Source organism: Narcine bancroftii, chromosome 4 (genome assembly GCF_036971445.1).
Source record: "Narcine bancroftii isolate sNarBan1 chromosome 4, sNarBan1.hap1, whole genome shotgun sequence".
Classification (NCBI taxonomy): Eukaryota; Metazoa; Chordata; class Chondrichthyes; order Torpediniformes; family Narcinidae; genus Narcine; species Narcine bancroftii.
Genome location: NC_091472.1, coordinates 37,253,965 through 37,278,669, shown reverse-complemented (window position 1 = coordinate 37,278,669; position 24,705 = coordinate 37,253,965). Strand labels below are relative to the sequence as shown.

At 37.4% G+C, this 24,705-nt stretch overlaps 1 protein-coding gene and 1 long non-coding RNA gene across 4 annotated transcripts in view; one reads left to right on the top strand and one right to left on the bottom strand.

The window, feature by feature from the left end:
• The window catches only part of camkmt (calmodulin-lysine N-methyltransferase), a 512,353-nt gene that overhangs the window by 389,105 nt on the left and 98,543 nt on the right, over positions 1–24,705 (bottom strand). The window lies entirely within an intron of this gene.
• The window catches only part of LOC138760473 (uncharacterized), a 29,226-nt gene continuing 17,825 nt past the window's right edge, over positions 13,305–24,705 (top strand). Inside the window, exons 1-2 of the long non-coding RNA XR_011355631.1 lie at positions 13,305–13,500; positions 19,899–20,357. This is a non-coding gene — a long non-coding RNA (uncharacterized lncRNA). The remainder of the gene's footprint in view (positions 13,501–19,898; positions 20,358–24,705) is intronic.

The following is a 24,705-nucleotide window of genomic DNA, read 5'->3' as shown; positions in this document are numbered from 1 at the left end:
ATTTTAGTTAATAGAATAGAAAGCATTTTACCATCAGTTATTTCTGAAGATCAAATGGGGTTTATTAAAAACAATAATCCTATTTTAATATACGTCATTTGTTAATATTATGTACTTGCCTTCCAGGAAAACTCCAGAGGGTATCTTTTCATTGGATGCTGAAAAAGCTTTTGATTGGATAGAATGGACATATTTGTTTACGAACCTTGAAATTTTAAAATTTGGTTCTGATTTTATTATATGGGTTAAATTATTGTATTCACAACCCTCTAATTTACAACAATCTCAACCTTTTAATCTGCACAATGGCACTCATTAGGATGTCAGTTATGACCTTTATTATTTGATCTGGCAATTGAACCATTGTGTAATGAATCTCTGTCATTGTGTATAGCATGGTAAGAGAACACTCCATCACAAATATTGTGGTGCTCTTAATAGGGAAGAGTTTAGTCTCAAGCTATGGCATGATATTCGCCAGTTGATAAGTTGGGCAGGGAGAAGGTAACTATGTGGTGATGCATTTTGAATGGTCTAATGTGGCTATTGTATTAGCATGAAAGATAGGGCTCTCGGGAGTATTGAGAAACAGAGGAAACTTGGTGTACAAATCCAAGGATCCGGAAATGTCAGCACAGGTAGATAGGAATGATGATGAAAGTAGTCAGAATGCTTCTCTCCATTAGCTGGAAAATAGAATATAAGAGCTGGGATGTTATATTACAGCTTCATAAAACATTGGTCAGGCCACACTTGTGATTCTGTTTCAATTTGTGGCCATTATGAAATAGGAAGGATATGATTGCCCCGGATTTAGTGGGATGTTGCTTAGGATGGAATCTTTCAGATATGAGAAGAGCCTGATATGCTGACATTCAGAGAGGATCTGAGGAAGAATTTTTTCACCCTCAATCAGGACCGCGCTGCCTGTGGAGGTGGTGGAGGCAGCAACTCTCATTTAAGCAGCATCTGGACAGCACCTGAATCACCACAGCATTGTGATCTATTGAAATGGGAGCAGTGTACACAGATTCCTAATAATCAGCTACACAACTTCTATGAGACTAATGTATCATTGAACATGGATAGGAACATAGACATGAAGTAGGCAGGTGGTTTAGTTTGGAGAAATTGTTAAAAAGATTGAGAAAAATAAAGAGTACTGTTATAACGGGGAGCAAGAACAGATTCATCTTGGGGGTTCAGGCACACATAATTAGTGGCAGCCAGGTTGATAAGTGGCATACACAACACAGGGAGGTTACATGGAACCTTTATAAAATACTGGTTCAGCCTTGAGCATTGTGTTTAGTTACAGGAAAGATGTAAAGGCATTTTACAGGGTTCAGAAAAGAATTACAGTATGGAAATAAGATGAGGAACTATACTTACACTGAACTACAATTCTTTTCAAAAGGTTTGCTTCCTGAAAAAAATTGCCCAATATGATAGACAACTGCAAGCTGAACACAAAGATAATTTCATATTTTCTGTGTCACATCGAAAGTTGGAGAAACATTAAATTAACTTTTATTGAATTTAACATGTTTAATCACATAATGATGCTGACACATTGCATTAGTTCAACAAAGCTAAAAATGTTTTGCCACTGATTTTCATTTGTACTCAGCATCTGATGCCTCTCGCGGATTGTGGTATCTTCATCAGCCTCATCTAGGCTCCAAGTCTCTGGTGGTTTGGAACTGGCAAACTGTCATCATGCAGCACTTGTCTCATGGCTGAAGGTAGTTTGGGGTATTCAATAGGTTTCTTATTTTTAGCAGTGAAGCCAGATGCATCGGTCTCTATCACGTGATCCTTCTGTTCTCCCCATAATCACTAGGACTGCAAATAGCATTGACTTCCAAGTACTTCTGAGCCAAGGCTCTCAGGTTGACTGCCTGTTTCACAAAAAAATATGAGGAGCCCAGAGTTTGTCTTGTTCACTAATTTTACAACGGAAGTAGAGCTAATAGGCTTTCATGCTTTCATAAGTTCAGTCATCCTGCGTCTTCGAGCCTTAGGCGAATTCTTGTCACAAATGTAACAGAATGAATCACAAGCAGTTGTGATATTAACGAGTTACTTCTGCTGTACTGAATCTTCCTGAGGACAATAAAGGCTATTGTTAAGTACACTCTCTATGCTATTGCCTGAAGAACATGTGCATCAACATGTGTTCAATCTATATCCATGCAATGCACAGCATTTGTACATGAGCTGCTTTTATAGCCTGTCTTCATCTATCCTGACTAGGCATGCTCAGACCTAAGACAACATTTGAATAGCACCTGCATGCTGGCTCTGACCAAAACAGTTTCCTGGTACACTTAAAATATAACAGGAAACCATAAAATAGGCTATAATCTAATAAAAACAGTAGGTAATAGAACATTTTTAATGTGATTTTCGTGATCAACAGCCCAAATTCTAATTAGAAAAGGACGATGGCAACTTGATAAGGAGATGATATATTGAATTGATGAGGGGATTGGAGGCTGCTCCCATTGTTGGAAGGTTTGAGAATGACAGGGAATGACATGGGAAAGGAAATAAGCACACAATGACATATCCAATGGTTAAAATTTAGAATGCACTGCCTGCAGATGTGCTGGAGGCAGCTTCAATTGTGGATTTCAAGTGAGAATTTGTTTCAATGAAGGGTGGGGAATAATTTGAAAGCAATAGTGGACAGACCTGGGGGGGGGGGGGGGGGGAGGGGTTAAGCTAGCAACTTGCTCTGATAAAGAACCAGCACGAGTATGTGCGCATTGCAGACTGACCAGGATTCCAGCTCCCGTTTGTTCTTCAAAATAACTATAAGAAAACAGCTGTGTAGATGCGATGCTTTGAAAACGCTGTGGTTTATGATAGCCTTTCACAACCTTAATTGTTCAGGCTAACGCATGAAAATAATGTGGCATAAAGAAATGGTGAATCTTGGGGAAAAAAATCTGGCAAGGCTCCACTTTACAAAGGCATGTTCCTTGCAAAAGTTAACTTCTTCTTTACAATGAAGGAGAGGAAAAATTACTCTGGCAATTTCTTTGCTGAGAAGTGCTCAAGCTTTTGCCCACACAGATATTTCATCCAGTTAACTGAATAATTTCATAACATACTGTGCAATGGATCATTCTGAACAAACAGATACACATACTTTGGTTGGCTGACTGCATATCAAGTCAAATAAGGCATGCTGAAAATTAGTGTAGTGCTTAGCACCACAGTACCAGTGACCGGAGTTCGAATCTGGCACTGTCTGTAAGGAGTTTGTACATTCTCCCCTTGTCTGTGTGGGATTTCCCAGGTGCTCCAATTTATTCCTCCCCTCCAATGATGTACAGGGTCAGCAGTTCATTGGTCACATGTGTGTATTTGGGTGATGCAGGCTCGTAGACCAGAAGGACCCGTTACCGTGCTGATCTCAAAATTCAGTTAAAAATTAATAAAATGTATAATTTTCAAATATCTAAAAATCCTGATGGTAATGTTGCACTCCTCTCAAAAACAGAAATTTTTCATTTCCCCCCCCCCCCCCCCCCCCCCACTGTTACATGAGTGTTTAATTTTGTTTTTCCCATTTAAAAACAAGTGATTTGGAATAATTTCATAATCTCCACTACAGGTTCACAAATGGATAGAGGGTCTCTGATTCTTGCCTTCTGAAATTACTTTGTTGCCTTGAACTGTCAGATTTGAAATTAGGAATGGTGGAATCTTGAAGTCCTCAATTTCACAAAGCGACCGCAGCAAATCCTAATCTAGTCATTGATAGCCCATTCACTTGGATTTGCCCCTAATGTTGAACACTGCTTTGGGTGAAAAAAGCATGTCAACAACAAAAATAAAGCATTCTTCTTCCATTTAATAGCTGTGATTTTAAAATACTAATTACTTTAAAAAGTTATAGAATTATGCAGCACTGAACAGGCCCCTCAACCCAAAGTCAATGCTGACTAATCCCAGTTGCCTTCATTTGGTCCATATTCTTCCAACCCTCTCCTATCATAAAGCTTTATGAGTAAATAAAGAGTATTTTCCCATTGTTCAATCATGATGGGAATTTCATTTGCTAAAATTTGAATTTCAGGTTGCCTGGATCATCCTTCAGAAGTGACTACATAAAGCTATCAGTTCATCAATTACCATAAGTAAATTTCTTTTGGTTGGGCTATTTCTCAAACTAATGCAACTGAAATAGTGGAAGGAAAGGTGGCAACTGATGCTTACATAGGTTGATTAGTGTAAAAACTTATTTAAAACTGTCAGGAATTTCAATTCTTATTTTATCACTGTCACTTGTACAGCCTTGTTAATCAAAGCTTGGTATTTGAATACCAATTTTCATTAAAACACAAAATCAAGACATGAAGGAAAGCTGCAGCATTAAAATTAAAATTAAAATTAATGCCTGTCCCGCATCGGACTTGTCAGCCACAAACGAGCCTGCAGCTGACGTGGACATTACCTCTCCATAAATTTTCGTCCGCAAAGCCAAGCCAAAGAAAGAAGAAAATTATGACAGAAACTTACTTCTGGTCATGCAGCAACTAAACCATTTGTCAAAAACATGTAGTAAAGCAAATACATGAATGAACTTTTGCAAGGTGAAGGCAATGTGCAATTTGGGACAGGCCTCCTATAAAGCAGAAAAATAAAAGTAAAATTGTAGCCAGCATGCCAGTTTCTTATACTCTCTAAGTGGAATTATATAATTGGAAATGTATATAAAAGCAGAACATTTTTTTTACTGATTCAATTGTAGCTTATGAATATTAAGGCAATAAGATAAGGTTAACATTGTAATGTTGCACCTCAATAAATCTCTGGTGAGACCACATTTAGAATATTAAGTTCAGTTCCAGTCAACTCATTACAGGAAGGATGTAGAAGCTATGGAGAGGATGCAGAGGAGATTTACCAGGATGCTGCCTGGATTGGACAATTAATGTCTTATGAGGCAAGATTAGCGGAGCTAAGACTTTTCTCTTGGGATCAAAGAAGGATGAGAGATGACTTAATAGCGGTCTACAAGATTATGCGAGGCATAGATAAGGTAGACAGTCAGCATCTTTTTCCCAGGGCGAGAATAGCAAAGACCAGAGGACATCTGTATAAAGTGAAGCGAGGAAATTTTAGGGGCAAGTTATTTTTAAACACACACAAAGAGTAATGGATGCTTGGAATGCCTTGCTGGCATTGTGGAGGAGGCTATAACAATAGGAGCATTTAAGAGAATCTTAACTGGCACAAGGATGAAATAAAAATATTAGATAACGAGGTAGGGAGTGTTTTTTTTATAGGTATACATTAACAATGGCGTGTGTTCGTGTCCACGCTGCTGAAGATCCAGCTGCGCTGGGTGGGTCACGTCTCCAGAATGGAGGACCATCGCCTTCCCAAGATTGTGTTATATGGCGAGCTCTCCACTGGCCACCGTGACAGAGGTGCACCAAAGAAGAGGTACAAGGACTGCCTAAAGAAATCTCTTGGTGCCTGCCCCATTGACCACCGCCAGTGGGCTGATATCGCCTCAAACCGTGCATCTTGGCGCCTCACAGTTCGGCGGGCAGCAACCTCCTTTGAAGAAGACCGCAGAGCCCACCTCACTGACAAAAGACAAAGGAGGAAAAACCCAACACCCAACCCCAACCCACCAATTTTCCCCTGCAGCCGCTGCAACCGTGTCTGCCTGTCCCGCATCGGACTTGTCAGCCACAAACGAGCCTGCAGCTGACGTGGACCTTTACCCCCTCCATAAATCTTCGTCCGCGAAGCCAAGCCAAAGAAAGACATGGGTCGGCACCACATCGTGGTGTGAAGGGCCCGTACTGTGCTGTAATGTGCTATATTCTATTAAAGGCAATATTAACATTTAATGTCCATCCCTGATTGTCTGTGATCTGAGGAGGCAGCAAAGTGTCAACCATATTGTTGGGTCAGGAGTCACACAGACCGGTTATGGACAGCAGATTTAATTCTCTCAAACATATCACAAATACAGTTGGGTATTTCTATCCATTCATTAATTTCTTGATTTCTACTGCTGGAATTTGGACTAGCATTGGTAGAAACATTGACTTGTGCTAAATCAAAGTCACAAAGGTTCTCTGGAAAAGAATGTTTGAAGCTGCTACCAGAGCAATTTGCATTTTGAGGTCCAAATCTTGCTTCTTGGCACAGAACAAGCACTAATGTCTCACTTTCTGTCAAAATGCTTCTTAAATCAGAACTGCTTACAGCCCTGCAGAAGAATGCCACTGATGCAATCAATTGTGACATTAGTTAAAAAAATGTCCATTTTCTTTTTGATCTTCTCATATTTGGATGCTGGTAGTTGCAATATATAAATGAAGCATTATTACTAAATCAGAAAAAAAGTTTTTAAAATATAGTTTCTTTCATGGGTGGCTTGTATCAGTAAAATTCCAGTTAAATGTGGGTTCATTTTTATTGCAGAGGAACGGCTGCCACCTATGGATTTCTTACAGATAAATAATCCATTGAACTCCCCCTGGTGGTCATCTCAGGGCCCGCTCCATCCTGCAGCTGCCTGTCTTCAACAGCAGGTGTCTCTTCAACAATACGAATAATTTTCATGCCTCTGGTGAACAGGAGCATTGGAATAAATAGCTCAAATCAATATCAACAACTTGTTCATGGTATACGAAATTTGAAGCCAAGCCACAGAAAGAAGGCCTGGTTAAAAAATAATTTGCACAATAGAGCAAATCAAAGCATAAGCAAAATAAACACTTGTATTCTATGGCAATTTAAATATCCAGAGGATGCCCAAAATATTTTGCAGTCACTAAGCACTTCTGAAGTGCTGTAATGTAATAACACTGGAAACAAACTGCACACAGTAAGCTCCAAACATGTTGATAGCTAGATGATCTTTGATATTGACTGAGAGATAAATATTGGCCCCAACACCAGAACTGTCACGCTCTCTTCAAAACAGCTAACCCCAATCCTATTTCTCTGTGCCAGCTTTAGAATATGAAAAATTCTATGAAATTTTTTTTACCTCCAATAGTGTCTGTAATGGAGTCGTCATAGATTTTGTGCTCAAGTACTGAAAGCGGAACTTGAACACTTAATCTTGCAAATCAAAGAATTGATCAACTCGAGAGAAAATGAGCAACCTTTTAGCCCAGAGGAATGACAATATGCACCAATTCCAGGATGCACAAACATGCGATTTGGAGTATCACAATAATTCAGACAAGCTGGTAGACATTGGGCTACATAAGAAAAAGGAGCAGGTGTGGGCCATTCATCCCATCAAGCCTGCTTCGCCATTCAATAAAATCCATGGCTGATGTGGCCTTGACTCAGCTTCACCTACCTGTCTTTTCCCCTATTGTCCAAAAGTCTATCTGCATTTTAAATATATTCAAAGAGCTAAACTCCACTGCTTCCCTGGGCAGAGAATTCCACAGATTCATCACTCTCAAGGAAAAGCAGTTCCTCTTAATCTCCATCCTAAACCTATTCCCTCAAATCTTGAGGCCATGTCTACTAGTTCTAGTCTCACAAACCTGAGGAAACATCTTTCCAGCCTCTGTTTTGCTCTATCACTATGGGCTGTTGAATAAACTGAAAGGATAAGATGATGGAGAGATCAAAGTTCACAGGTGAGAATCTGAGTGGCTTTTGGGGTTTCTCATGTGCAAGAAAATTCATAGCCATATAAAGATGAAAGTAAAAGCCCATCTTTTCACAGAACTACTTTTGTGACATATTGTCAAGCCACTAATAACTCAAAATTTACCTAGATAACCTTAATTCGAACACTAAAAAAAAGCCATTTCGGCCCAAGTGTTGAAACGGAATTATTAAGGGGGGGGGGGGGTCTCACAATTTTTCTATTGAGATCCATTGCTCTATCCCCACTAAGGAATGCAACAGCTTTGGAGACAGCACCACAAATACCATGGTAAAAGCTCAAATGTTTTGTGCAGACTTATTCCTTCCACGACAGTGTCAGCCAACTGAACTAAATAATTCTTTGAAATTTACTATTGAGGACCATGGCAGGTACATTTGAACAAGTTACGAGAAGTTGCCAGTGCCTCAAGTTTTCAATGGTGATGAAGACTCTCAAAGATTCAACCTGCCACTCACAAGGTTCAGATTACCCAACCTGTTAGATAAAGGAGAAAGTACATCCATCAGCAATGTAGGTAATGAGGCAATGCAAGACTAATTAAGGTGCCATTTTACAACTTTGTCCATTTTTATCATTAAATTGGCTACCAGCCAGAGATGGCACCAGGAAAGCACAGCCAAATCCTGTTACCTGCTCCTAGTATATCCTCCCTCTTCATATAACACAACCATGCATCTCTGGTTTTCCTGCAGTGATAACACCTTTTATACTTGGAATTGTGCTCTTGTCCTACTTCACAAGGCGATGTGAACATTAGAGTTAACCTGTTAGACTGTTCGAGGAAGAAACTTTCTCACCATTAAACCAGGTATAATGTGAGAAATAAACAGCACACGTTTGCCATTCAATCCATTGCCCAGTTGAACATCAGGACCTGACATGCAATTATTTTTCTGCCCATGATCTTGAAACTGTAATAAACAAAAAACCCTCCCTCACCCTCTGCATTCAATCATGTTCCTGAAATTATGTGAATTTTTTAAACATTTCACAATAGACCTTATTCACAATTTTAAAAAAACATACAGTCAAAGGTCTTTACAAATTCAAACATAAATAAAGAAAAATTATTGCAAAGCTTTTTTTATCCATTCATTTGTATCATATTCCCATTTTCATTATATTACTATACGTTGAAGCATTAACCATTATGGTACCATCAATGTCAATTTTTTAAAAAACCATAAGTAGACTTTATTCACAATAATTTATTTACAAAAAGAAAATCATTGGTCTCTTCACTCCTTTAGTATTGTATTGTATCCATACATTTCCATCACTGTACATTGTTACAATCAATTTCTATTTAGCAGCATTACCTCTACTTGTAACTTGTTGTTACTCCTCCCTCTGTTGCTTGAGGGGCTTCGCCTTAGTCTCAGCTCCTCAATGCCTGGTAATGTGAGGAATCAAGTTTGTAGTCCTTCCCCACAGCATCGTCACGTTGGGTAAACTTAGACTAGGAATCGAGTTAAGTCGCTATATCCCAATCCCACTGCTTTTTTTGAGGTCACACATGAAATAAAACAGCAAGATTGAATAGAATAAATTCTGTTAATTGCAAAGTTAGTCTGAGGCATCACAATTCCATATCTTTGATACTTCTAAAATCAATAGAGTTTTCAAATAAAATGTTTTTGTATTTATTGGGAATTCAAAAAAAAATCAATAATTAACAAGTCAAAGTGCTAAGTGGCAGTCAATTTCCTAAACTGCTCTGCTACCTCCTGGTTTTAAGTTGTAATCTATACCTGAATTTTAAATAATTGATAACAGTGGAGATAAATGTTCATATTTACTCAAGAAAAAAATGGTACAAAAATTTTAAAAATCTGAACCAGCTTTGTCACACTAACTTGCAATATTCCATTAATTCTCTTTTCTATCTCATGATTCCTGATCAGGAAATTAATCTCATGTTTCAACCAATCCTTCCCTCACCAAATGCCCAAGCACTGTCTGCATGTCTTCCCAATTCACTTCTCTATCAATATTTGAGTGCACTGTTAGACTTTTCTGTCATAAATTGCTACCATTGCTCATGGGATTTAGAGAGAATCAGGCTTATTTTTAAATAAACAATAAGAAGTTAGCAGGACACGGGGGGGGGGGGGGGTCAAGCAACATCCACAAAGAGAAATGGTAGTGAATTCAAAACAGGGCCCTTTATTGAGACCAAAGTGAAAAGGAAGGATATCAAGTATGAAAAGGGAAATAGAAGTTTTTCTTGTAACATTTTCAGATTATAATCACAATCTAGAATTAATAAATAGATGGTTTAAATTAATTCATCAGGATCTGAAAATCAGAGGCGAGGTTAGGTGTGTGTTTAGTGTGGACCTGTGTCACAATACATTAACATGATTATACTACTGATGGAAAGGTCCAGTAATGTGAAATGCAATGAGGAGAAATTAAGTTTTGATTCCTGTTAACATCACTGATTGCTTAGCAAGGAAAGGCACTAACAGGTGTGCAAACAGGACTGCAAGTGGAACTGAACCCAAGTAAATGAAAAATCTCCACTGCACAACCAAAACTGAAAGGGCAGAGAAGCCAGAATAGCATGGATTTTCCATTTTCTGCCATTGCTTCAACATTTCTCTTTTAGTGATGTTACGAGCCCAGAGGACCCCAAAACCCAGCAACAATAGATATTCACCAAGACAGATGGTTACTTAAACAAAAGTTGTTTTTAATTATCTTTAAACATGCAAACAGAATCACACTTTAACTTACCACTATTGACTTAACTAACCTAACTTAACCCCCTTCTAATTCTAAGCGCACGTGTATGCAGTGTGTGTGTAGTTCTTTGATTCAAAGAATCAAAGTGAGTCCAATCTCACTTTTCATTCCTCCAAGTTCACTGATTACAGGCAATTCTTATACTGTGCACAAAATTTAACATTTATAAAGCCTTTGATGCTTGAAAAGTACATGGTTACCGCTCAGGAAGGTTCTTGTTGGTTTTCAGAGAGAGATTTGTTGTTCCAGGACACCCACAACTGATTTACTTCCATCAGCCACTTCAGTGTCTTGCTGACGAAACTTGCCCCCTCAGGGTTCTCCAGATAATAACCTCTTTCTTTCAGGTCACCACAGAGTGTCCTTTTGTTTCTCTTATTCCAAGTAAAACATTAGATAGCAGTCCTCTCCTCTTGCATGAACCACAAGGGCTTTGACCAGGCTAAACTAAGCACTCACAACCCGTCTTCCAAAATGGGGTTTCCACCAGTTTGCCAGCTTGTCCTGTTCCAGTCCCATTTGCCGCTACTGACTGTAAAACTATAGAACTGATATCTGTCTGTCTCTCTCTCTCTCGATAGCACACAAACACCTCTCCAGACTGTCTGTGGCTCCGACAAGCTGCTGCTTTTTTGTAAACAACAATCCATTAATGAAGTCTCTTGGACACTCTCCAAAGCTTTTGCAAAGGCTCTGAGGCCCCGACATGTCCAACATTAGCAGAGTTCCAGTATTTTAAATAAGATCTGTTTTAAAGTGTTTGAATATAACCCTGCCCCAGTTTATCTCCCAAAAACATATCTATATTCAGTCACAATGACCTATCAAGAGATCTTGAAATTATTATTATTCACAGAGTGACTGAAAATTTCCAAAATATGTATTCAGCTACATTTAGTTTATGCAACATTTTCAAATAACATTTAAGTTTGGAATTTTTAATAGGAGTTTCCAATGTCAAATCATGAAATAGTAATTATCTGATTACAGAACTGAATGTCTTTGGACATTCTCACAAAAATAATCACAATTAACTTTCTGTTCAAGGATGAAATCTTGAAAATTGTAATACCTTGCAGCCCTGTGAATATAGAATTTTTTTAACCCACATATAATAGTAGAAAATTTGTCCTATTTTTGGAGCTGAATACAGCAGACAAATCTGCAGAAACTTAAATGCACCCACATGCACCCTAATCCTGCATCTAACCCACAAGTCTGTGTCAAAAATAAACACTTTGAAATAAATTACAGCATTAAAATTTTACCTTGCTATTTTAATATGGTAAGCTTCCAAAACAAACACAAAATCATTTTATTTGGGTACCTACTTACATTTTGTTCATACCTTGATGAAGGGCTCAAGCCCGAAATGTCAGTTATGTATCTTTATCTTTGCTATATACACTATTTGACCTGCTGAGTTGCTCCAGCATTGTGCTTTTACAACTTATTCTAAGTTCCATTTTCCAGAAATATAGAGATTATAAGAACAGAAAGCCTTGTTATTATACACCCAAGGACTCTGCAACTTAGAAATCTCAAAAAAGGATTAAGCATTAAATGCATTGCACTACTTCAGCTATAATTATGCCCTGAGTCAGCAATGAATCAGAATTAACTCAAATTTTAAAACTCCATGATTCATAAATAAATGCTTAAAATACTTAATGTGTACAAATGTACCACTGCTTATCACACAGAAGTAAAACCCACTTGAATCTACATGTTCTGACTCACTACTGAGAGACAAGACTACAGGAAGAAAAAAAATTGGAATAATTCCTTGGGAAATAATTCTTGGAAGTCAAATTGTTCAATGTCAACTGTGGCCGTCAATTCTATTTTTTAAAATTTAATTTAGAGATACAGCTCAGTAACAGGGCTTCCGGCCCACAAGCCTGTATGGTTCAAATATAGCAATGTGATCATTTGTTGGACATTATTGCACGATCCAACTTGCCAGATTAGGCCACATTCTCTGATAATATAATAAATGTTTCAATCCAAACCGATTTAAGGGTAATTTCAACATCCAAAGCATTTGGGGATATTTTTTAAAAGTACTAAAAGTAACACCAATGTTGTTAACAAACTGAAAGTCAAGAATCCTGCTGTAACGGGTGTGTAAATCTTTAGTTTAATGTTAAACTATATATTTAAGGTATATCTCTTAGTTAATTTTGTAATGGTGGACAGGATCACACACAGTTCACATCACATTCGCAGAGACATCATGAGAGAGAGAGAGAGTGAGAGACAGAGAGAGAGACAGAGAGAGAGACAGAGAGAGAGAGACAGAGAGAGAGAGAGTGAGAGACAGAGAGAGAGAGAGAGACAGAGAGAGAGAGAGAGAGCATGAGAGACACACACAGAGAGAGAGAGAGAGAGAGAGAGAGAGAGAGAGAGAGAGAGAGAGAGAGTCTTAATTGATTCCAGGACAATGGATTGTACATAGGGTTCTGCCGGCAGGTGGTCAATTAAGCAACATCTTCCTTTTGTGACGTGTTGAGACTTTATGGAGTCATAACCACAAACCTCTTGATGAGGTCAGATGTTTTTATGGATTTGAAATGATAATTTGAAGGAAGCCAAAAGGTTAACTACCATGATTTATAAAGAAGTAAAGTACATACTTTATTGTCGTTGTGTTAAAAAATACAATGAAATTTTTAAAATGCAACCGCAGTACTCACAGTACAACATACAAGAGCAAGTAAACAATAAAAACAAGAAAAAAACAAAAAAAAACAGCATTAAAATAATACAAAATACAAGTATACTAATTGGCAAAATTTAATTCTCGAATGGCTCTGGGATAGGAACTGTTCTTGAGTCTGTTCATCCGTGATTTAATAGACCTCTATCATCCACCCGAGAAATGAAACTGAAACTGTTGTGATGTCATGTCACATGATTTCAGAGAAACATATAACTGAAGGCAGAGAGAGACATTTTGAAGCCAGACTGAAGAAATTAACCATCTTATGAAAGACACAGGGGTAAAACGTAGCCTCTGGGAAGAGCAAGAGATGTTGTTCTGTATTATATTATGCTTATCATAGGAGATACTCAAGGTAAGTGGCTTTAACGTAGGTAAGACTACTTCACTCTGGATTAAGAAAGAAATCATCATGAAGATCACAGTTCCTTAACCATAACAAGATAAGGGGAAATTTGTGAAAACATTTATATGAAGAATATTTCACTGAAAGACTACTCATGAGTTTAAAGAGAACTAAAGACATAAAGTTTAAAAGTGCTTCATAATTACTTCTGAACTGAGATAAAAAAATTTTCAAGCAACACAAAATGTTTGATTGGGAAGTTTAAAATTGACTTTTAGAACCATAGAATGCTCCAGCACAGAAAACAGGCCATTCAGTCCTTCTAGTTTGTGGCGACTGGTCAGCTGGTCCCAATAACCTGCTCCCATTCCATAACCTTCCAGACCGCTCCAATGTATCTGTACAATTTATTCTTAAAACTCAAGATCAAGTCCGCACCCACCATATCAGATGGCAGCTCATTCCACACTCCCACCACTCTTTGAGTGAAGTTCCCACTAAGCATTTCCCCTTTCAACCTAAAGCCAGGTCCTCTCATATTTATCTCTCTTCATCTCAAGCTCAAACACACATACATATCTACATTTGCACATAGTGGGAGTTAAATTTGGAGATAAGTAAGAAATGTTGTTATTAATAGTTTAATAAAAATTATTATTTTGAATTTACCATTGTCTGGTGAATTTTCCGTTCCTGTTTCTTTGTTAGTTCATAACAAAATGTGTTAGTTTGTAACAAAATTGGGAGTTCTTGTGGGACTTAACAAAAATTGGAGCTTAATGAGAGCTTATTTGATAAATTCATTTTCATCTTGTTTGCTTAAATTTCTTTTTGAAAGCCAATTAAAAGGTAGGTGTGTGTGTGTGTGTGTGTGTGTGTGTGTGTGTGTGTGTGTGTGTGTGTGTGTGTGTGTGTGTGTGTGTGTGTGTGTGTGTGTGTGTGTGTGTGAAAACAGCAGCAATTGGTTTTGATAACTTTTTGGCATTGCCAATTTTCTACCCTAAGAGGTTACATTTGAAGGGAATGGAAACTTGGTCAGAATTTGCAAATGAGAATGCTTTAACCCCTAAACTTAAGCTAAGGCCAAGTGGAATTTTCCAAAAGAGGCAAGATTCTATAGAATTCGCAGATGATTATGCTCACAAGATGAGATTTGTGCCTAATAAACTTTTTTCAGAAAGAAACATAAAGTACCCAATTAAGTTAGAAAATAAATACGGAATTAGTGCCAGTAAAGAAAGTGCTGTCCAAATTGATTTAAAGGGGACTGCAATTTTTGAGGTTCACTAGCAAATAGGCTGTAATAACTTGCCACTTTAAATTTTACTTTGTTAGTCCAAAATTCTGGTGTTAAATTTGAGAGTAATGATCTGAAAAAGGATTTTTCATTATCTTGGAAGTAACATATAAAAATGCAGGAAACAGATCCTGAATTTTTTTTTAAGTCAAAGATAAACCACTCTCTGATGAGGAAGTTAAGAATATTGCCATTTGGATATTATTTCAGTAAAGATATATTGATGAGAAAATGGAGGTGACTTGTGATTCCTGCTAATGAAGAATAGGCAGTTTTTTTTTAACAAGGTTGTAATTCCTAAAGATTAAAAGGATGAAATTTTGATTTTGGCTCATAATACACCTTTAGGTGGTCATCTTGGGGTAAAGATGACCCCAACTACCTATAAAATTATGAAACAGTTTTATAGGCTTAATTTAAGAAAAGATGTTAAGACATTTTGTAAGACTTGTCACACTTGCCAACTTGTGAGGAAACTTAATCAGGGTCCTCTATTTGCTCTTTTAAAATCGATTACTGTTTTTGGAGAACTTTTTTCTAAACTTATGGCAGAATGTGTTGGTTTATTACCCAAAACAAACGTCAGAAATTAATATTTGTTGACAATTATGTGCACATCTTCCAGGTTTCCAGAGGCAATCCCATTTAGGAATATTAAAGTAAAAACTGTGTCTGGAGCTCTAGTAAAATGTTTCACTTCATATGGTTTGCTTAAACAAATATTGTCAGATCCGAGAAGTAACTTTATATCAGGTGTATTTCAGCAATTAGTTTATAAATTGGGAGCTAAACAAATTACATCATCTCCATATCATCCAGAATCTCAGGGATCTTTGGAGATGTTCTATTTAACTTTAAAAACTATGATCAGGATTTATTGTTGTGAGAATGAGAAGGACTGGAATGAAGGTGTTCATTTACTTTTGTTTGTAGTAAGTGATTTAGTACAAGAATCATTAGGTTTAGTCCTTTTGAGTTGGTATTTGGACATGAAGTTAGTGGACCTTTAATGTTGTTAACAGTGGGTTAATAAGGATGTGCAGTTGAATTTGTAGATTGTGTTTCAAAGTTTTGAGATCATTGGGAAAGTGTATGTAAGTGAGCTGAGGAGAATTTGAAAGTGGCTCAAGATAAAATGGAAGTCTGGGGTGACAGAAAAACAAGACAGAGTATTTTTAAACCTGGGGATAAAGTGTTAATTCTTGTTCCAGCAATTTCTAATCCTATTATGCAAAAATTTTCAGGATCTTATAGAATCCAAGGTAAATGAAATTAACTACAGTCTAAACACCTGATAAGAGATATAAAACACAGAGTTGCCACATTAACATGTTAAAACCTTATTTTGAAAATTTGGATGTCAAAATTGGTTGTGGAGAAAACTGAGGGGGTTATGGATCATGAAACAATACAAGCTGACTCCTGTGAGAGTCATTTTAAAGAGAATATTGTTCCAGTTTGTTTGTCTAATTTCAAGGATTTTGGAAAATTTAGATGAGAAGTTGGTTCATTTGAAACTTCAGGAAAAGGAACAAATGAAACAACTGATTTTAAAATTTAAGAACTTGTTTCTGGGTGTACCACAGAGAACTTCAATAGCTTCTCATAATGTTAATATTGGAAATGCAAGGCCTATCAACAGCACCTATATAGAATGAATGTTGAAAACAAATAAATTGGTAGATAAAGAAATTGAATACATGTTAAAGAATAATATTATTAGACATTCTACTTCAGGTTGGAGTTCACCTTGTGTCTTGGTACCTAAATCAGATGGGACAGTTAGATTTTGCTCTGATTATAGAAAAGTTAATACAGTGACAAAGACAGATGCTTTTCCTATCTCTAGGCTGGATAAGATTGGAAAAGCTAAATTTCTAACAAAGATAGATTTATTAAAATGTTACTGGTGTATTCCATTAACAGAAAGAGGAAGGGAAATTTCAGCCTTTGTAACGCCATTGGGTTTATATGAATACAATGTTTTACTATTTGGAATGAAGAATGCTCCAGGAACATTTTGAAATCTGGGACACAAGATTTAAAATATACAGATGCTTAAATTGATGACTTGGTTACAGGGAATGACACATGGGAAGAGCACATCTCTGCATTAGAGAAATTGTTTGATAAACATTTGAAAGCCAATAATACTGTTAATTTAGCTGAGTGAACTTTGTCATGCTCAGGTGACTTATCTTGGTTATGTTGTTGGCCAAGGAAAATTGGAGCCTACCAAGGGTAAAGTTCAGATAATTTCTGAATTTCCTGTACCCATGGGTAAGAAAGCTTGAGGAGATTTTTAGGAATAATAGTCCATTATAGCAAGTTCTGTAAAAACTTTTCTGACATTGCTCTTTTCCTGATTTATATTTTGAAAAAAAGTGAAAAGTTGAATTTGACAGTCATTGACAGAAAGCATTTGACAAACTGAAAAATATATTATGTCACAAACCTGTACTTTAATCACCTGATTTTGAAAAGCCATTTTCTTTAGCAGTCGATGCCAGTGAAAACACAGCAGGTGCTGTATTATTACAAAAAGATGACTACGATGGCTTTGAACATCCAGTGGTTTACTTACCTAAGTAATTCAATAAATATAAAAATAATTATTCTACTATTGAGAAAGAATTATTGTCCCTTTCATTACCTTTTCAACATTTTGAAGTATATGTTTGCACTGCTATGAAACCAATTATTGTTTACACTGATCATAATCCATTGGTGTTTTTGAGTAAAATTAAAAATAAAAATAGATTAATGCCTCTTCGTATGAGGGTGGTGGATCAGGCGATGGAGACACATACTCTCCCGAAGTCTTTCTCAACAGCAATTATTACGGTGATCCCGAAACAGGATGGGGATCCACTGAATCCCTCCTCTTATAGGTCCATTTCATTATTGAATGTGGATTAAAAAATTGTATCAAAAGCATTGGCCAATAAATTGACATAATATTTAACAAAGTTGACAAATCCAGACCAAGCTGGATTTGTACAAAAGAGACGATCAACAGAAAACATATCTAATTACTCAATATAATGCATCTGGCACAGTTGGGGGTGAACCCAGGTGTGGACACAAGAGGTCTTTGACAGACTGGAAGGGGTCTTTTTGTACTGGAGAGATTTGGATTGGGACATCCATTTATTAATTGGGTAAAAATGCTCTACCATTAACCCCATGCTAAAATTATAACAAACGGGCAGGTGTCTCCAACGTTGCCGCTGGGTAGATCCAGGAGGCAGGATTGCCACTTCCCCAGCATTGTTTATATTAGCTATTGAAACACTGGTAGAAGTCATCCCACAGGATCCAGAAATAAAGGGGGTCAGGTTGGGCCAGGAGGAGCACAAAATCAATTTATTTGTGGATGATGTGACAATAGACAATAGGAGCTGGAGTTGGCCCTTTGGCCCGTCGAGCCAGCACTGCCATTTTACAGATCATGGCTGATCACTACCATCAGTACCCCTTTATATTTGACCGGCCTGGGTTTGGGGGGAGGGAGGTATCATTGGTCAGGCTGAAGACCACACAGAAAGATTATGGTAAGATCTCTGGCTACAAGATAAATTTGGATAAAAGTGAAATCATGCCCTTGACGTGCTGAGGAATAAGTATGATTTGTCGAATCAAACTTTTTCTGCTATCTTCAGTTAAGATTTTTCTTAAGGGATAATTTGAGACCATCTATCCATGTGTAGTGACATGGAGATTCTTATTCGAAGAAGGAATATGTGTAAATTTATTTCTAAGATGTATCTCCTATTCCAAAATGAGGATCTAGACCCGGGTTTACATAAGGCAAGGAAAATGGGAGAGACGGTCTTGGGCATGACAAGCTACGAGCAATGGTGGGCAGACTTGTGTTGGGACAGCATGACAGCCGTTATTGATTCCAGGTACTGGTTGGTACAATATAATTTTGTGCATCAACTGTACCTCACACCAAAAAAATTATATAAATCCAAACCAGAAAGTTCAGAAATGTGCTTTGAGTGTGGTGTGGAGATTGGCTTGGCTGTGCATAAAAGTGAGATCCTTCTGGGAGGACCTGGGGGACATTCTGAAAAAAATTAGAAAGGTGGATTTTCCACAGGATCTGGAATTGTACCTTCTGGGAAACATTATGGATGTGAGTTTTAAACTATCTAAGTACCAAATTCAGTGTATGAAGGTCGTCTTGTAGCCAGGAAATGTATAGCGGTCACGTGGAAGTCTGATTCCCAACTAAATATTACACAATGCAATACGGAAATGCAGAGTTTAAATTCCACTGGAGAAAATCATATACAATTTAAGGAGGAAGTATGACATATTTGTTGGGGTATGACAGCCTTATCTGTAGCATATAAGCACGCAGATAGAGTTACACCCCTTCTAAATAGAATAAAGGTGAAAATCCATACTAATCAGGATTGAGATAAATGAAATAGGTCATGGTGCAAATGATGTGCTCTTGCTTTGTGCCTTTTCCATTTTACTTTATGTTACTTTGGATTTATACTTGGTTCCTTTAAGAGTTCTGTGATGCTATAGATTTTTGTTTCTTTTAATGTTTGTTTAGTTTAAATAATCTTTTCCTTGTGATATTAAGGTATGGGAGGGAAGAAATGGGTGAGGAAAAAGGCTCTGAATGTAATATATGATTGTTTAGCAAGATTGTATTGCTCTGGATTTGTGTGAGTCTTGGAAAATCAAAAATAAAATAAACAAAAAAATTAAAACAGACAATTGTTAAGTTGGAGTTTAATTTTGCAAGAATATCATTTAATGATAACTCATATTAAAGGCAAAAATAATGTAATTGCTGATTGCCTATCTAGATGTTGAATTTGCATGTTGTTTCTGCAATATTTGCTTGTATATTGTATAAAAATGTAAAATATACCAGATAAATGGTAGATTGCAGTTTAAAATGTTGACCTTTTAGAAGTTCGAAATTTCTCCATACATAGTGGGAATTAAGTTAGAGTTAAGATAAGAGATAAGTAAGAAAAGTTATGTTATTAATAATTTAATAAAGACGATTATTTTGAATTTACCATTGTCTGGTGAATTTTCCATTGCTGTTCCTTTATTAGTTCATAACAAAATTTGTTAGTTTGTAACAGTGCAGGAAGCCTCCTTGGAAGAGGCAGATCATCATCGTGGGCTGGTACTTCGAATGCAAGGAGGTTTCCTAAAATTTTCCAGTGCAAACAAGCCAAGAGCTCCAGGAACCCAGAAGACTGCAACTGCAGTGGAAAGGATACAAGCAGAAAGATGTGACTTCCATGAAGCTATTCTCATTACAATGAGGGCACACAGGAAAAGATTTTCCAATATGTTTGATAATAAATTATGGCTTTTAGACTGCAGGAATATAACAGCACCATCAAGAAATTTTGCCGCTACACGGGCAGTCTAAAAAGGATCGTTCAGAAAATTTGAGTCAATTCCTGCACCGTGACTTATCCTGCAGGGCCTCTACAACATTTCGGAGGAAGCCTGCAGTGTAAATCGTACTGGAAAAATTCATCCACTCTACTGCACGTCCAACTACCAGGACTGTTGCACTCAGGTACTTGCAGCCTAAAAAGGTGCCCAGTGTGAATGATACATGGGCAATAATTATGTTAATTTTTTCCATGAATTTCCCAACATTGCAGTCTAAAAACCATAAGTAGCGGCAGCAGATAGTGTATTGTCTGCATTTCCACATTCAACCACGTTATAAAAGGCACTTTTACACAGCCGAGAGAAGCAGAAAATTTGCACAAATTTTCTGCTCCACTGGCAGTGCAAAAATGTCCTGATGGAATTTATTTGCAAAATTCCATCCCACAATATTTCCACCAAGACCCCTGCACATTTTTATAGAGTGGCTGCAGTGTAAATTGACCGCAGGCACTCCATAAGAAACTAGACTAATGAATACGACATTCACCCTCCAACAAACTCCACAACACAGGAAGGCAGTGTAAAAGTGCTAAGGAAAAGTGCTGTGTAAATGACCACTCAAGAAGTAAGCATGAAAATCTTTTTACATAATTTTTCCTTAATTTCTGTGTAAAAATCACTATAGATAGCAAAGCAACTAAGAGGCAGAAATTCATAAAATATTTCCACACACGACCATATTTCAAATTATGGACAACTATTGTACAATTTGCTAGATGATACCTACATCCTTTTACTTCTGATTTTCATCATCTGTTGTGTTCCACATCTCTCAATTCCAGCACTTTTTTTCTCTTCACATTAATCTCCTATCATTCACCTTGCTTTTTGACAGATCAACCACAATCACAAACCTTCATTACTCGCTCTCAGCCACAGCATAACTCAAGAACCATATATATTTATTTATTTATCTATTTAATTATTTTGCACAGCCATTGCGTTCCAGGAAATTATTGCCATTTTCCCAAAATGCACGCTGTGCAAAAAAGGTCAGAACAAGAATGAGGGTGCCATTCCTGTTCTGACATTCTACCTCCTGGACCCCAAGTAAATTTCCCAGAACATCTGCAGTCTAAAATTAACTTCAGGCATTCCATTAACAACTATGTAATGAATAGCACATATTGATGAAGTGCATTGCAAGTCCTGCCTCTTTAATTACTGCACTTCCGGTATGCTGTCTAAACTCGGGTAAGGAAACGGAGATTTTGAGTTTTGGTCGTTCGTGTGTGAGAATGCAAAGACATTCTTCAGACTGGTAAAATCTGCAAATTCTATCTGAAAAAACACAAGAGTTTCTCTCTGACAGATTATCTCTTTGATCTCTCAACCCTCTATTGCAATTTAACACGTACTTCTTCTTGCCTGAAACATCAGTTATATATCTTTACTTCCCATGGGCATGTGAGATCTGTTGAGTTCCTCCAGCATTTCTGCTTTTATTACAATAACAGGAGATTTTCAAGTTTAAAATGCTTGTTCGCCAATTTGTCTTACGTGTGATATAAATTTACAAAATCTGAAACCTTAACGTTTCTCTCTTTAATGCTGCCTGACATGCTGAGTGTTAGCAGAAATGTCATTTCTTTGTTCCTAAATTTCCCATCTGCAGTGTATCTGGATGAACATGACACTCATCCTGTGGGATGGGGAAGACCACCTGGTAGGTGCTCTGGGTGGAAAGGACATGTTAGAACTATTAAAGTTGAAACACTTCAGGTTATTACTATAAATATGATCACTTTTAACTTGCTGATGTCTTCAAGACAAGATCAGTATACACAATGTATACACAAATTTTTATCACTATTAAGCGTGGGAATTCCTTTTTCTACAGAGTCCCAATGCACATCATGCCAGTTATCTCCAGCATCTCCTTCCTATAAATTGTAGGGTTATTCCTGTTTATCCTCAACTTCCTAACATTCTCTGATCTATTTTCTCCAAGAGGTAAAGTAAAACAGGTTATTAGCATTAAGCAATAACATCCCCGTTATCCAGAATTCAAGCAAATGGCAGGCTCAAGCAACCAGCAAAAGAAATTGTGGAAAATAAATAGGTAGAAAGTACAAAAGTTTAAAATTGGTGCCCCCTAGCAGTTAGTTCACCAAGCATATCGCAATCTCAAGCAGCCAGCCAATTCACGTATCTTGCATCTACCAATCCCCATAGGTGTCAGATACCAGAGGTTTTAGACCAGGTTAAATGAAAGTGGTAGTTTACAGATGCAAATGTAAGAAAATACAGGGAAGAGAGGAATGAATGTACCCTTCTGGAGAACTACAAAGTATGTGCTGGATTAAACAAGAGGGTATACTAAAGGACTAGACCAGAATGTAGCCGATTGACACTTTCATTGCACTGTCCAAGGTAATTGCACTGCTATTGACATTGATTACATTCCTTTTTACTCCTGCAACAACTTTCCTGGAGCCACTGATGAGCTTAACAGTCTCATCAGTAACAAAACATTGTCCTCACAAGTCTTCCAACCTCTGACATGATACAAGGGAGTCTTTGCATGGCTTTAGTCCATTTTCTGACTTTCTTGTGTGATGAATAGTGCACTAAATTTCACGCTTAATTTATGCAGTGAAATTGGACCACTGAATTGCACCATATTCACTCAACCCAAGTGCATGGGAAACTCATAAAACTAACTGAGATAGTCTTGAAAAACATGCTGCACTAAGTTTCACGTCAGCAAAGCACTGACAGTCTCATCTTTCCCAGTCCCCATTCGCAACAAATCTGGAAGTTAGCAAGATATTATTCCTCCTTTAACACTTGGCTATATTTTTTTTCCAAAATATTGCTTCCTGAAACAAAATTGGGGATTATGATGGACAACTTCAAGCTGAACACAAAGATAATTTCAAATTTGCTGTTTCACGTAGGAAGTTGGAGAACCATTATCTTAACTTTTGTTGAATTTAGCATGTTTAATCACATAATGATTAACTGACCTAAAAATGTTTTGCCACTGATTTTCATTTGTACTCTGCATCTGATGACTTTCATGTCAGTGTCCAACAATAGTTGACCAGCATTGATGGATTCCAGTTACCCTTACACCGCTTTTCCATGGTTGCAATGTCCTGGTAAAACCTTTCACCATAAAGAAATCCAAGTGTGAATGCAGAAAATGAATTTTCATTTACATGTTGCGCTTCATGATTTTGTACCTTGAAATAAACTTAAATGATGACAGGAAATCACAAAAATAGTTATATCAAAAAAACGGTACGTGATAGAACACTACAGCACAGAAACAGGCCCCTTTGGCCTTTCTAGTCTGTGCCGAACTATTTTCTTTGCCTAGTCCATAACACTCCATACCTCTCCCATCTATGTACCTGTCTAAATTCTTCTCAAATGTTAAAATTGAGCCAGCATTCACCACTTCAACTGGCAGCCTGTTCCACACTCCCACCACTCTGTATCAAGAAGTTCCCCTTCATGTTCCCCAAATCTTTTCCCCTTTCAGTCTTAACCCTTGTCCTCTGGTTTGTATCTCACCTACCCTAAGTGGAAAAAGTCTATCTTCATTTGCTCTGTCTGTCCCCCTCATAATTTTAAATACCTCCATCAAATCTCCCCTCATTCTTCTATGCTCTAGGGAAAAAATCCTAACCACCTGTTTAACCTTTCCCTGTAACTCAGTTCCTGAAGTCTGGGCAACATCCTAGAAAATCTTCCCTGCATTTTTTCTATCTTATTGATATCTTTCCTGTAGTTAGATGACCCAAACTATACACAATACTCCAAATTTGGCCTCTCCGATCTCTTATACAACTTTACCATAACATCCCAACTCCCATACTCAATACTTTGATTTCTGAAGGCCAACATGCCAAAAGCTCTCTTTCCAACCCTATCCACCTGTGACATCTCTTTCAGGGAATTATGCATCTGTATTCCCAGATCCTTCTGTTCTACCAGACTCCTCAGTGCCTGACCATCTACCGTGTATGTCCTTTCTTCATTTGTCCTTCCAAAATGCAACATCTCACACTTGTCTGCATTAAATTCAATCTTCCATTTTTCAGCCCATTTTTCCAGCTGGTCCAGATCCCTCTGAAACTTTTGAAAACCTTCTTCACTGTCTACAACACCTTCAATCTTGGTGTTATCTGCAAACTTGCTGGCCAATTTTCCACATTATCATCCAGCTCATTGACATATATATAATTATAAAGGTGATAAGGAAAATTATAAAGGTGATTTTCATGATCTGCAGCCCAAAAACTATAAAATACACCCAAAAGGTTTCAGGAAGCAAAATCTTTGTTGAACAGTGTGTAATCCAGTCAGAGGCTGAAATTTATCTCTGCAGCACAGAAACTGCATTTGAGAACTTCAGAGAATCAGCATCAGGAGTGGAGAAGGTGTAATGGAGAGCAGGCAAATGGATATGAGGGCTCGAGCTCAGCATCCACCCATCCCCACTCCAACCTCGACAACAA